Raw genomic sequence first — 14,542 nt, 5'->3', positions numbered from 1 at the left:
TTGCAGCTCTCGACAAGTAAGGAAGTAGCTAGAGAGATGTGGTGAATTTATTTAGTTTATCTTCAATCAAAAGTTTGTTATTTTCAAATGGTACCGGAGTTGTACTGTTTTAGCCTCAGGCAGAAAGTTGAAGAAGAGTCTGCCTGTGGTTTTTGATGATCTTAGCAGGTTGTAACTAAGATCCATTGCCGTTCTCACACATAATTGAAGAGATGAGGTAACTTCAGCTGGGGGAATGGCGTGCAGGGTCTCCTGCTATGAGGTATGTGCAGTTTAAATTTTTCTAGAGAAATGAATATGCTAGAAAATGCTGTTAATACCGGAGTTATTTAAGCTAAGCCTGATTACAGTGATTTAATAACGACTGGTATCATGCTTGCTGTAAAAGGTAATATTCTTATTACTTTCTCACATTACTGAAAAATAAGATAACGTTTGCTGGAAGTGTTTAAACGTTTTTTTCTACATTTTGGTGATAAAACTTTATTGGGGCCCAGTTTTTTCCACATGGCTGGCTAGATTTTGCCTAGGGATAGTTTTGTTTGGCCCTCTCACTGTGAATACAGGTTGGGAGGGGCATATTTTCGGCCTAAATTGTGCATTAGTTTTTGCAGTTTGAGACATCCAGCTTCCCTGAAGGAGTCCCCTGAACATTTAGGACCTCTCCAAAGGGGTTTTGTGCCTTCCAAAGGCGTTGTATGGGCAGGTAGGGCCACAGCAAAGCTGTGGCAGTTTGTTGTGACTGTTAAAAAACGTTTATATCGTTTTTTTTATCCGGTTTTGAAACTAAGGGGTTAATCATCCATTTGCAAGTGGGTGCAATGCTCTGTTAGTCTATTATACACACTGTAAAAATTTCGTAAGATTTACTGCTTTTTATCACTGTTTTTCAATTTCTGACAAAATTTGTTTCTCTTAAAGCACAGTACCGTTTTTATTTTTTGCTTGTTTACATTTATCAAAGTGTTTTCCAAGCTTGCTGGTCTCATTGCTAGTCTGTTTAAACATGTCTGACATAGAGGAAACTCCTTGTTCATTATGTTTAGAAGCCATTGTGGAACCCCCTCTTAGAATGTGTAACAAATGTACTGATTTTACTTTAAAAGATTTATCACCAGAGGAAACTGACAAGGGGGAAGTTATGCCGACTAACTCGCCCCACGTGTCAGAACCTTTGACTCCCGCTCAAGGGACTCCCGCTCAAGAGGCACCAAGGACATCTAGCACGCCCATGGCGTTTACTTTACAAGACATGGCGGCAGTTATGGATCATACCCTTACAGCGGTATTGTCCAAACTACCAGGGTTACAAGGAAAGCGAGACAGCTCTGGGACTAGAAAAAATACAGAGCACTCTGACGCTTTAGTAGCTATGTCTGATATCCCCTCACAATATGCAGAAGCTGAGGCAGGAGAGCTTCTTTCTTTGGGTGTTTTTTCTGACTCAGGGAAGATGTTTCAACCTGATTCTGATATGTCTACATTTAAATTTAAGCTTGAACACCTCCGCGTGTTGCTCAGGGAGGTTTTAGCTACTCTGGATGACTGTGACACCATTATAGTGCCAGAGAAATTGTGTAGATTGGATAAATACTATGCAGTGCCTGTTTACACTGTTTTTCCAATACCTAAAAAGTTTTCAGAAATTATTACTAAGGAATGGGATAGACCAGGTGTACCGTTCTCTCCCCCTCCTATTTTTAAGAAAATGTTTCCAATAGATGCCGCTACACTTGACTTATGGCAAACGGTCCCTAAGGTGGAGGGAGCAGTTTCTACCCTAGCTAAGCGTACAACTATCCCCGTCGAGGACAGTTGTGCTTTCCTAGATCCAATGGATAAAAAGTTAGAGGGTTACCTTAAGAAAATGTTTATTCAACAAGGTTTTATTCTCCAGCCTCTTGCATGCATTGCCCCGGTAACTGCTGCTGCAGCCTTCTGGTTTGAGTCTCTGGAAGAGGCCTTACAGGTAGAAACTCCATTGAATGATATACTTGACAAGCTTAAAGCGCTTAAGCTAGCCAATTCATTTGTTTCTGATGCTGTTATTCATTTAACCAAACTAACGGCTAAGAACTCAGGTTTTGCTATTCAGGCGCGTAGGGCGCTATGGCTTAAATACTGGTCAGCTGACGTTACTTCAAAGTCTAAGCTTCTCAACATTCCCTTCAAGGGGCAGACCCTATTCAGGCCTGGACTGAAGGAGATCATTTTTGATATTACTGGAGGAAAAGGTCATGCCCTTCCTCAGGATAGGCCTAATAAATTAAGGACCAAACAAACTAATTTTCGTGACTTTTGAAACTTTAAGACGAGCGCGGCATCAACTTCCTCTAATGCAAAACAAGAGGGAAAATTTGCCCAGTCCAAGGTAGTCTGGAGACCTAACCAGGCCTGGAACAAAGGTAAGCAGGCCAAGAAGCCTGCTGCTGCCTCTAAGACAGCATGAAAGATCAGCCCCCGATCTGGTAATGGATCTAGTAGGGGGCAGACTTTCTCTCTTCACCCAGGCTTGGGCAAGAGATGTCTAGGATCCCTGGGCGTTGGAAATTGTGTCCCAGGGATATCTTCTGGACTTCAAAGCTTCTTCCCACAAAGGAAGATTTCACCTCTCACAATTATCTGCAGACCAGATAAAGAGAGAGGCATTCTTACATTGTGTTCAAGACTAGTTATGGGAGTGATCCACCCAGTTCCAAAGGAGGAACAGGGGCAAGGCTTCTATTCAAATCTCTTTGTGGTTCCCAAGAAAGAGGGAACCTTCAGACCAATCTTAGAACTCAAGATCCTAAACAAATTTCTCAGGGTCCCATCTTTCAAGATGGAGACTATTCGAACCATCCTACCTATGATCCAGGAGGGTCAATACATGACTACCATGGACTTAAAGGATGCTTATCTTCACATTCCGATACACAAAGATCATCATCGGTTTCTCAGGTTCGCCTTCCTAGACAGGCATTACCAGTTTGTGGCTCTTCCCTTTGGGTTAGCTACGGCACCAAGAATCTTTACAAAGGTTCTGGGGTCACTTCTGGTGGTCCTAAGACCGCGGGGCATAGCAGTAGCCCCTTACTTAGATGACATTCTGATACAGGCGTCGAATTTCCAAATTGCCAAGTCCCATACGGACATTGTTCTGGCATTCCTGAGGTCTCATGGGTGGAAAGTGAACGAAAAAAAGAGTTCTCTATCCCCTCTCACAATAGTTTCCTTCCTGGGAACTCTGATAGATTCTGTAGAAATGAGGATTTACCTGACAGAGGACAGGTTGTCAAAACTTCTAAATTCCTGCCGTGTTCTTTATTATACTTCTCGCCATTCGGTGGCTAAGTGTATGGAAGTAATCGGCTTAATGGTAGCGGCAATGGACATAGTTCCGTTTGCCCGCCTACATCTCAGACCGCTGCAACTCTGCATGCTCAGTCAGTGGAATGGGGATTACACAGATTTGTCCCCTCTACTAAATCTGGATCAAGAGACAAGGGATTCTCTTCTCTGGTGGCTATCTCGGGTCCATCTGTCCAAAGGTATGACCTTCCGCAGGCCAGATTGGACAATAAAAATTATCAATCCTTGGATTGATGGAGTGTACACCTATATAGCACTCATTCCCTAATTGATAGTGACAAAAATTGGACAAGAGCTGTGTCTCCTTGGAGGAGAGTGTGCGTGGGGATGTTTATTAAAATATAACCTTTATTGGTAATCTTTTAAAAATATACGGCAACAAACACAATTGACATACAAACTTTGTTAAAAACACAGGTTTGGGTCTTAATAGATTATTATCCGTTATTCACGGAGTACATTACGTGGTTGTGGTGTGTTTCAGAAATTACTTGGGTTGGAAGTCAGGTTAATCCCAGTGATTATATAGTGATTTATTATACTTTGAGCTTATATTTGAGAAGGCTGTGGTATTGTGATATTTACTCTATTGTTATATGAGTGATCTGTGACTCATCTTTCAAATCAAATTTTGATATTAAAGGTATTAGCGTAAATATCCCATGTTATCACTAATATTTATTATTAATGCTTGTAAAATTGCATTTCATATGTATCTTGGTGAGACACTGCTTAATTTCCTAGTAGTTGTCTTCTTATTTCAGTATGATATTGTGGGAAATATATGTATACTGCTGTTTTAAGTAGCCTCCTAACTATATAGATACTGAAAGTACTTTCTGTGTATAGTATAGTAATACTGGTCGGTAAGTTAATGTATTAACCCCTGTGATATCTTGGATCGTGTATTTATCAATACTTAAGTATGCACAAGCATTGTGCTTAAATCACAAGCATTGTGCTTGATATCTTAGATCGTATATTTATCAATACTTAAGTATGCACAAACATTGTGCTTGAATCATTACACAGAAATTGTATTTTTTAAATTTCTTGGAATTTTTAAAGTTGATAGTGTGTACTATACTTGTTATAACAGTAGCATATTTAAGTAATTTAGTAGCTCTATTGGATCTTAGCGTTAGGATCTTACGATGTAAGAGTTATAATATTCTTGTGAGTATACTTTAATGTTACAAGAAAGTAGCTGTTCTGGTATAATAATTATGCTCTTAGTATGTATCAACTATTACTTAGTGGTCTTAAATAATTAAAGCATGTTGTCCTCTTAGGCCTTAGGAGTTGTTAGCGGTATTGTGGTGTGAGTTTGCTGAATATTGGCGTTTTTTTCTGTGTATTTAAATATTCGTACTCCTAACCGCTTGCTGAATGCATGCTTTTGATACTGGTTGTTTTTTAAAGTAATTCGCTAAGTACTTGCATTATTATATCTAGGCTTAATGTGTCGCCTATATAACTGTTTGCAATATTTGCAATACTTGCGATATTGTATCTATGTTGGTGTATAACAATATTAACCGCTTACAAAATCCAGGCTTAATGTATCACATGTATCTAAGCTTAATGTATCACATATATAGCTACTTGCAATATTTGCAATCCTTGTGATACCGTATCTATATCAGATTTTTAATAATGTTAACCGCTAACTAAATCCTGGGCTATACCTGTCAATTTGGCGTGGGGTGCTTCGCTAAATATTGACAGTGTTGTATGTATCTTTTAGAGCTCCATAAATCTGGCCGTTGGCCAGTTCTAGGCTTCTAATATCAAATGCTCATGCTACTGAATAAACTCCGTTTACAAGTAAATTTACTTAATATTGTGCACAACCACAATAGTTATATATAATATAAAGACCTCTGTTCCTGCTAATTAAAAAATGCTAACTGGCATTCTACAAACAATTCCCTAACATGTTTCGCCACTAACGTGGCTTTTTCAAAGGGTACGGCGCGGCCATGCTGATGTCTATTTATTGGCTGGCACTACTCCTCCTATTGGACGTTAAGAACCAATCAGATTGTTCCTGACGAGGAACCAATCATTGAATGTGGGACAGCCTGTGTGTGTTAAAGACGGAATATTATTGGGTAAGGCTGTTCCTTCATTCATTGTGTGATATAAAGATTCCGGATCTCAATGTAGTTTTGCAGTAAGAAAAATCTGCACATCTTATTCCAATGAAAGGGGGAACAAAACCCCCGGGAGAACATTGGGAAGGCAAAGATCTTCTGAAATTTCTTAAATTATTCTTTAAATAAACGTTCTCAAAAACTGTTTTTTGTGATTGTGGTCTATGTTTTTTATGATTTTGAATATGCCAATGACAGATTCTATTACTGGCAGGTTATTCATGATCAATGTTAATCTTGTAATATAAAGATGGGTACAGATAAACTGGCAGAGAAGATTTTTGATTATTCATAATATAATGGGTTATACTGAAAACTCTTTAACTTGAAAGGGAAATGTAGATATCTGGCTGGATTAAGATGAGAAATATCTAGAAAAAACACACTGACAGCAGTATAATTGGAGAATAATACTAATAATGTGTAAAATGAGAAATGATAAATACTGACAATAACACTATTAAATGATTTTAAACATTTATAATAGTCTCCATTCGGCTAGTTCTTACATTTACTTTTATGTTTCCATTGTTGGTGATTCCTTGAGGTTGGTAATGTAAGGGAAAATAATGGTGACTTTGGTCAGGAGTTGTTCTACTGCCTACTTGTAGTTTGATATGAAACGTGCTGTCAAATGTTTCTCATATTGCACGGTGTTATGTTAACTGAGGAAAAGTACTTTGAGATAAAAGTCTTATTATGTTGACTAAATGTGAATCCAAGAGGTGATGGTGTTAACTTGAACTGAGATACGTCCCTTAAACATAAGAGATTATAAAAATGAGAATTCTAATAGAGTAACTATTTATTTCAATAAAGTGATACAGTGCCATGTGAGGTATGAGTGAAAGTGGGTGTGATGTGAGCACAAAACAGTGCTGGTACTATCGTGATATTGATACAAAAAAGAAAAAAAGAAATTAAATAATTGTGAATAATAGATAATTAAATATCTGCTTGGTAGTGGTCATAAAGGCAGATAACGAATGTTAGGTGTCCGTGAAGAGTGATGGATATATAATCCATGTTGAGTGACTGATGCATTTATAGTCTGTATGATAATTACAATATGCTTTTTCCAAAGTTATTTATAAGTTGTTTTCTCGGTTACTGGTATTTGTCATCTTGTTTATATCTACAGGTATGAAAAGTAATTGTTATGTTCATTTAACCCATTAGGTTGTATGGAGTTAAGCAGATAAATCCATCTGCTTTCATATTGTAATAAACTTGTTTCTTTATCTCCACCTCTAATTCCTAGGTTGGTTTTATGTATACCAAAGCATAGTAGCCCTTCTGCCTTTCCTTGATGGAATTTGTAAAAATGTTGTGCTACTGATGAGATGGCCTTTTTGTTCTTTAAGTCTTTAGCTGCATTCCTGATATTGCGCACATGTTCTTGTAATCTTGTTCGTAATTTACGTGTCGTCATCCCTACATACTTTTTGGGACACTTACATTGTAAAACATAAATTACGCCGGTAGTGTTGCAATTGATGAAAGATTTGATTGGATGTTTTTTATCAAATCTGTCTGTAACTGATGTTGTTTTTTTCAGGAATTTGCAGCTGATACTTTTTACGAGTGTAATGGCTGGGGCTCACTAAATCTTTCAGATTTTTTGTGCGTCGATAACTGATGTCAACTTTGGATCCTAGGAATTGGTTCAAGGTATTATCTGCTTGCAAGATATGCCAGTGTTTATTGATTATTTGAATTATATCTTTGCTCTGTGTGTTATAAGTTAACACTAATCTGGTTTTGTTGTCACTAGTGCGAATCTTAGGTTTCAATAGATTCTGACGTTCTATTTTTGTTGCTCTATCCTTTGCTTTTTTAATGAGAGATTTACTGTACCCCCTCTGGCTAAGGCGATCTGATGTTTCTTGTGCTCTTATTTTATATAAGTCTGGTTCTGAACACTTTCTTTTGACTCGTAGAAATTCTCCTTTTGGAAGTGATTTAACTGTGCATGGTGCATGTGCACTTGTATTGTACAGGATAGTATTGGTGGCCGTTTTCTTTCTGTATAAATCTGTCCCCACCATGCTATTACTTTTTTAAAAAATTCTCAAGTCCAAAAAGGATATCTCTGTCTGACTGTATTCATAGGTTAGTTTAATGTTTAACCTGTTTACATTTAGGGTCTTTAGAAATATGTTCAACTTATCCTTAGGTCCTTCCCAGATAAAAAGAATGTCATCTATGTACCTTAGCCAGAGGGGGATATGTTTAGTAAATTCATCATTGTCGTCAATGAAGACAGTGTTGTGCTCCCACCAACCTAAAAATAGGTTGGCGTATGTGGGTGCACACGCTGTCCCCATGGCTGTCCCCCTTGTTTGCAGATAGAATTGGTCGTTAAAAACGAAGTAATTCTTTTTGAGTACAAATTCAAGTAATTTTAACACAAATTTATTGTGATTGTCATCTTCTTCTGTTTGTAAATTAAGGTAGTATCGAACTGCTTCCAGCCCTAATTCATGTTGGATACTGGTGTAGAGAGCCTCCACATCTGCAGTGACAAGCCAAGATGTGGGTCCTAATTGGATACCTTGTAAATGCTGAAGTGTCTCCATAGTGTCTTTTATATATGAAGGGATTTCTGTTAGAAATTCTCTTAATCGCTGGTCGATATATTTGCTTGCTTTTTCTGTCAAGTTTCCATTACCAGACACTATGGGGCGACCCGGAGGATGTTTGGCATTTTTGTGTACCTTGGGGATCAAATAAAAGGTGGCTGTTTTCGGATGGTTTACAGTCAGGAATTTCTTCTCTTTTTCACTGATGATGTTATTCATTTTGGCTTGAGCGATGAGATCCTTATACTGTGTTAAAAATTGTTCCGTAGGGTTGCTCCACAGTTTTTTGTAACAAGTCTCATTGGTTAATTGTGAATTGGCTTCTTTTAGATACATCTCTCTAGGCCAGAGAACGATATTACCACCTTTGTCCGCTTGGCGGACTATAATGTCATCCCACTTTTGAATTTCGGCTAGAGCACGTTTTTCACCTTTGGTTAAATTTGTTGGAGGAGATTTGACTTGTAAATTGGATATCTCTTTACAAACGATGTTGTTGAAAATTTGTACACTTGGGCTTATGGAGGATTTAGGTATATATTTGGATTTATTGATTAGGTTATTACGCCAATTTGTACTGCCCTCTGTTTCATTTTCCTTCAGTAGATCTTCTAAATCCTGTAGTACTGTTAAATCCTCTATGGTCCATTGATTCTCTATATTTGGTTCTTGTTGATTTTTTATATCTGCATATTGTTTACGTAGTAGTAGTTTTCGCAAGAATAATTGTATATCCTTGATATTGTCAAACTTATCAAGTGATGTGCTTGGGCAAAAGGATAACCCTTTGGATAGTAGAGATAGATGGTCTTCTGACAACATTTTATTGGATAGGTTTAACACTTTCATTGTTTCAGTTTGATTTTGGAGAAAGGACTGGGGCTCCTTTTGTAAGGTTTGTTGCTGTGTCTGGTGTCTCTGACACTTCTGGTTCTTGTTGCTTTTTTGTTTGCCCCCCCTACCTCTTCTGGTGGATCTGGGTTTATGTTGATACCTTCCTCTAAAAATCCTTTCCTTTTTCTGTTTTCTGACTGAGTTGGGGCAGATTTGATAGGTCGTTCTGGGGTTGCTTCCTCTATAGGGTTATCTGATTCTTCACCCTCTGTCTCTGTGTCGCTTTGTATAATAGTTACTCTTTGGGGATTTGTAGAGATGTTAGAATTGAATTTTCTTTTCCATCTGTATACCCTGTTGTTTTGGAAGTCTTCCACATCTCTGTTTAGTTTTCCCATTTTGGTTTGTTTAATTTCTGCCTCATATCTGTCAAGTTCTTTTTGGTATTTTTTATAGGAGGTTTCAAATTCTTTAAGTGTCTCAAATTGTTTCAGTTGTTCATTTTGTATTTTTATCAACTCTTCTAATCTCTCATATTCTGCAGTATCGTGTTTGATAAGGATATTCATTAATTTATTAGAGCACTCAGACAAAGCTTCTTCCCACTCTATAGTTAGTTCTTTTTGTTTGAATTCAAAGGCAGGGAAGAGTTGTATTCTGAGGCCTCTGGGAATTAATTTTCGTTCGATGTACTTATCAAAAAAGTGATGGTTCCACCATACTTTATCTTGCTTATAGAGATTTTTATGGAGTTCACGTAATATTTGATCCAATCTGTCTGCTGTTGGCTCTGTATTAAGAGATTGTGGTTCATTGAAAACCTCTTGGAAATCTATTAATCGTTTGTTATTTCTGGTTATTCTGTCTTGTTCCAATTTGTTAGTCATATTGTTAATACTGTCTGTTTAGACTAGCGTGCTCTATTAGTTGGACCTAGCGTGCTAGGTAAAGAATTCAACAAAGAAAAAAAAGGGGGGATACTAATGGCACTGCTTAAATTTACAACTTAGGGTAGCCTAGTGATTTCTGGTTCTGGTAATATGGTATAAATATCCAACCAGATTGGTAGTGTTACCTAAAAAATTGGCTGAGGTGCTGTGTACTTGTTTTGTCAAACGAAAATTATCAATCCTTGGATTGATGGAGTGTACACCTATATAGCACTCATTCCCTAATTGATAGTGACAAAAATTGGACAAGAGCTGTGTCTCCTTGGAGGAGAGTGTGCGTGGGGATGTTTATTAAAATATAACCTTTATTGGTAATCTTTTAAAAATATACGGCAACAAACACAATTGACATACAAACTTTGTTAAAAACACAGGTTTGGGTCTTAATAGATTATTATCCGTTATTCACGGAGTACATTACGTGGTTGTGGTGTGTTTCAGAAATTACTTGGGTTGGAAGTCAGGTTAATCCCAGTGATTATATAGTGATTTATTATACTTTGAGCTTATATTTGAGAAGGCTGTGGTATTGTGATATTTACTCTATTGTTATATGAGTGATCTGTGACTCATCTTTCAAATCAAATTTTGATATTAAAGGTATTAGCGTAAATATCCCATGTTATCACTAATATTTATTATTAATGCTTGTAAAATTGCATTTCATATGTATCTTGGTGAGACACTGCTTAATTTCCTAGTAGTTGTCTTCTTATTTCAGTATGATATTGTGGGAAATATATGTATACTGCTGTTTTAAGTAGCCTCCTAACTATATAGATACTGAAAGTACTTTCTGTGTATAGTATAGTAATACTGGTCGGTAAGTTAATGTATTAACCCCTGTGATATCTTGGATCGTGTATTTATCAATACTTAAGTATGCACAAGCATTGTGCTTAAATCACAAGCATTGTGCTTGATATCTTAGATCGTATATTTATCAATACTTAAGTATGCACAAACATTGTGCTTGAATCATTACACAGAAATTGTATTTTTTAAATTTCTTGGAATTTTTAAAGTTGATAGTGTGTACTATACTTGTTATAACAGTAGCATATTTAAGTAATTTAGTAGCTCTATTGGATCTTAGCGTTAGGATCTTACGATGTAAGAGTTATAATATTCTTGTGAGTATACTTTAATGTTACAAGAAAGTAGCTGTTCTGGTATAATAATTATGCTCTTAGTATGTATCAACTATTACTTAGTGGTCTTAAATAATTAAAGCATGTTGTCCTCTTAGGCCTTAGGAGTTGTTAGCGGTATTGTGGTGTGAGTTTGCTGAATATTGGCGTTTTTTTCTGTGTATTTAAATATTCGTACTCCTAACCGCTTGCTGAATGCATGCTTTTGATACTGGTTGTTTTTTAAAGTAATTCGCTAAGTACTTGCATTATTATATCTAGGCTTAATGTGTCGCCTATATAACTGTTTGCAATATTTGCAATACTTGCGATATTGTATCTATGTTGGTGTATAACAATATTAACCGCTTACAAAATCCAGGCTTAATGTATCACATGTATCTAAGCTTAATGTATCACATATATAGCTACTTGCAATATTTGCAATCCTTGTGATACCGTATCTATATCAGATTTTTAATAATGTTAACCGCTAACTAAATCCTGGGCTATACCTGTCAATTTGGCGTGGGGTGCTTCGCTAAATATTGACAGTGTTGTATGTATCTTTTAGAGCTCCATAAATCTGGCCGTTGGCCAGTTCTAGGCTTCTAATATCAAATGCTCATGCTACTGAATAAACTCCGTTTACAAGTAAATTTACTTAATATTGTGCACAACCACAATAGTTATATATAATATAAAGACCTCTGTTCCTGCTAATTAAAAAATGCTAACTGGCATTCTACAAACAATTCCCTAACATGTTTCGCCACTAACGTGGCTTTTTCAAAGGGTACGGCGCGGCCATGCTGATGTCTATTTATTGGCTGGCACTACTCCTCCTATTGGACGTTAAGAACCAATCAGATTGTTCCTGACGAGGAACCAATCATTGAATGTGGGACAGCCTGTGTGTGTTAAAGACGGAATATTATTGGGTAAGGCTGTTCCTTCATTCATTGTGTGATATAAAGATTCCGGATCTCAATGTAGTTTTGCAGTAAGAAAAATCTGCACATCTTATTCCAATGAAAGGGGGAACAAAACCCCCGGGAGAACATTGGGAAGGCAAAGATCTTCTGAAATTTCTTAAATTATTCTTTAAATAAACGTTCTCAAAAACTGTTTTTTGTGATTGTGGTCTATGTTTTTTATGATTTTGAATATGCCAATGACAGATTCTATTACTGGCAGGTTATTCATGATCAATGTTAATCTTGTAATATAAAGATGGGTACAGATAAACTGGCAGAGAAGATTTTTGATTATTCATAATATAATGGGTTATACTGAAAACTCTTTAACTTGAAAGGGAAATGTAGATATCTGGCTGGATTAAGATGAGAAATATCTAGAAAAAACACACTGACAGCAGTATAATTGGAGAATAATACTAATAATGTGTAAAATGAGAAATGATAAATACTGACAATAACACTATTAAATGATTTTAAACATTTATAATAGTCTCCATTCGGCTAGTTCTTACATTTACTTTTATGTTTCCATTGTTGGTGATTCCTTGAGGTTGGTAATGTAAGGGAAAATAATGGTGACTTTGGTCAGGAGTTGTTCTACTGCCTACTTGTAGTTTGATATGAAACGTGCTGTCAAATGTTTCTCATATTGCACGGTGTTATGTTAACTGAGGAAAAGTACTTTGAGATAAAAGTCTTATTATGTTGACTAAATGTGAATCCAAGAGGTGATGGTGTTAACTTGAACTGAGATACGTCCCTTAAACATAAGAGATTATAAAAATGAGAATTCTAATAGAGTAACTATTTATTTCAATAAAGTGATACAGTGCCATGTGAGGTATGAGTGAAAGTGGGTGTGATGTGAGCACAAAACAGTGCTGGTACTATCGTGATATTGATACAAAAAAGAAAAAAAGAAATTAAATAATTGTGAATAATAGATAATTAAATATCTGCTTGGTAGTGGTCATAAAGGCAGATAACGAATGTTAGGTGTCCGTGAAGAGTGATGGATATATAATCCATGTTGAGTGACTGATGCATTTATAGTCTGTATGATAATTACAATATGCTTTTTCCAAAGTTATTTATAAGTTGTTTTCTCGGTTACTGGTATTTGTCATCTTGTTTATATCTACAGGTATGAAAAGTAATTGTTATGTTCATTTAACCCATTAGGTTGTATGGAGTTAAGCAGATAAATCCATCTGCTTTCATATTGTAATAAACTTGTTTCTTTATCTCCACCTCTAATTCCTAGGTTGGTTTTATGTATACCAAAGCATAGTAGCCCTTCTGCCTTTCCTTGATGGAATTTGTAAAAATGTTGTGCTACTGATGAGATGGCCTTTTTGTTCTTTAAGTCTTTAGCTGCATTCCTGATATTGCGCACATGTTCTTGTAATCTTGTTCGTAATTTACGTGTCGTCATCCCTACATACTTTTTGGGACACTTACATTGTAAAACATAAATTACGCCGGTAGTGTTGCAATTGATGAAAGATTTGATTGGATGTTTTTTATCAAATCTGTCTGTAACTGATGTTGTTTTTTTCAGGAATTTGCAGCTGATACAATTCCCACATGGGTATGATCCATTTTGTATGCCACTGGCAGTAGTTTTCTTTTTACGAGTGTAATGGCTGGGGCTCACTAAATCTTTCAGATTTTTTGTGCGTTGATAACTGATGTCAACTTTGGATCCTAGGAATTGGTTCAAGGTATTATCTGCTTGCAAGATATGCCAGTGTTTATTGATTATTTGAATTATATCTTTGCTCTGTGTGTTATAAGTTAACACTAATCTGGTTTTGTTGTCACTAGTGCGAATCTTAGGTTTCAATAGATTCTGACGTTCTATTTTTGTTGCTCTATCCTTTGCTTTTTTAATGAGAGATTTACTGTACCCCCTCTGGCTAAGGCGATCTGATGTTTCTTGTGCTCTTATTTTATATAAGTCTGGTTCTGAACAGTTTCTTTTGACTCGTAGAAATTCTCCTGTTGGAAGTGATTTAACTGTGCATGGTGCATGTGCACTTGTATTGTACAGGATAGTATTGGTGGCCGTTTTCTTTCTGTATAAATCTGTCCCCACCATGCTATTACTTTTTTTAAAAATTCTCAAGTCCAAAAAGGATATCTCTGTCTGACTGTATTCATAGGTTAGTTTAATGTTTAACCTGTTTACATTTAGGGTCTTTAGAAATATGTTCAACTTATCCTTAGGTCCTTCCCAGATAAAAAGAATGTCATCTATGTACCTTAGCCAACGGCCAGATTTATGGAGCTCTAAAAGATACATACAACACTGTCAATATTTAGCGAAGCACCCCACGCCAAATTGACAGGTATAGCCCAGGATTTAGTTAGCGGTTAACATTATTAAAAATCTGATATAGATACGGTATCACAAGGATTGCAAATATTGCAAGTAGCTATATATGTGATACATTAAGCTTAGATACATGTGATACATTAAGCCTGGATTTTGTAAGCGGTTAATATTGTTATACACCAACATAGATACAATATCGCAAGTATTGCAAATATTGCAAA

The sequence above is a fragment of the Bombina bombina genome, chromosome 5 (genome assembly GCF_027579735.1).
Source record: "Bombina bombina isolate aBomBom1 chromosome 5, aBomBom1.pri, whole genome shotgun sequence".
NCBI classification, from domain to species: Eukaryota; Metazoa; Chordata; class Amphibia; order Anura; family Bombinatoridae; genus Bombina; species Bombina bombina.
The sequence above is the reverse complement of the archived record's forward strand: the minus strand, read 5'-3'. Positions refer to the sequence as shown.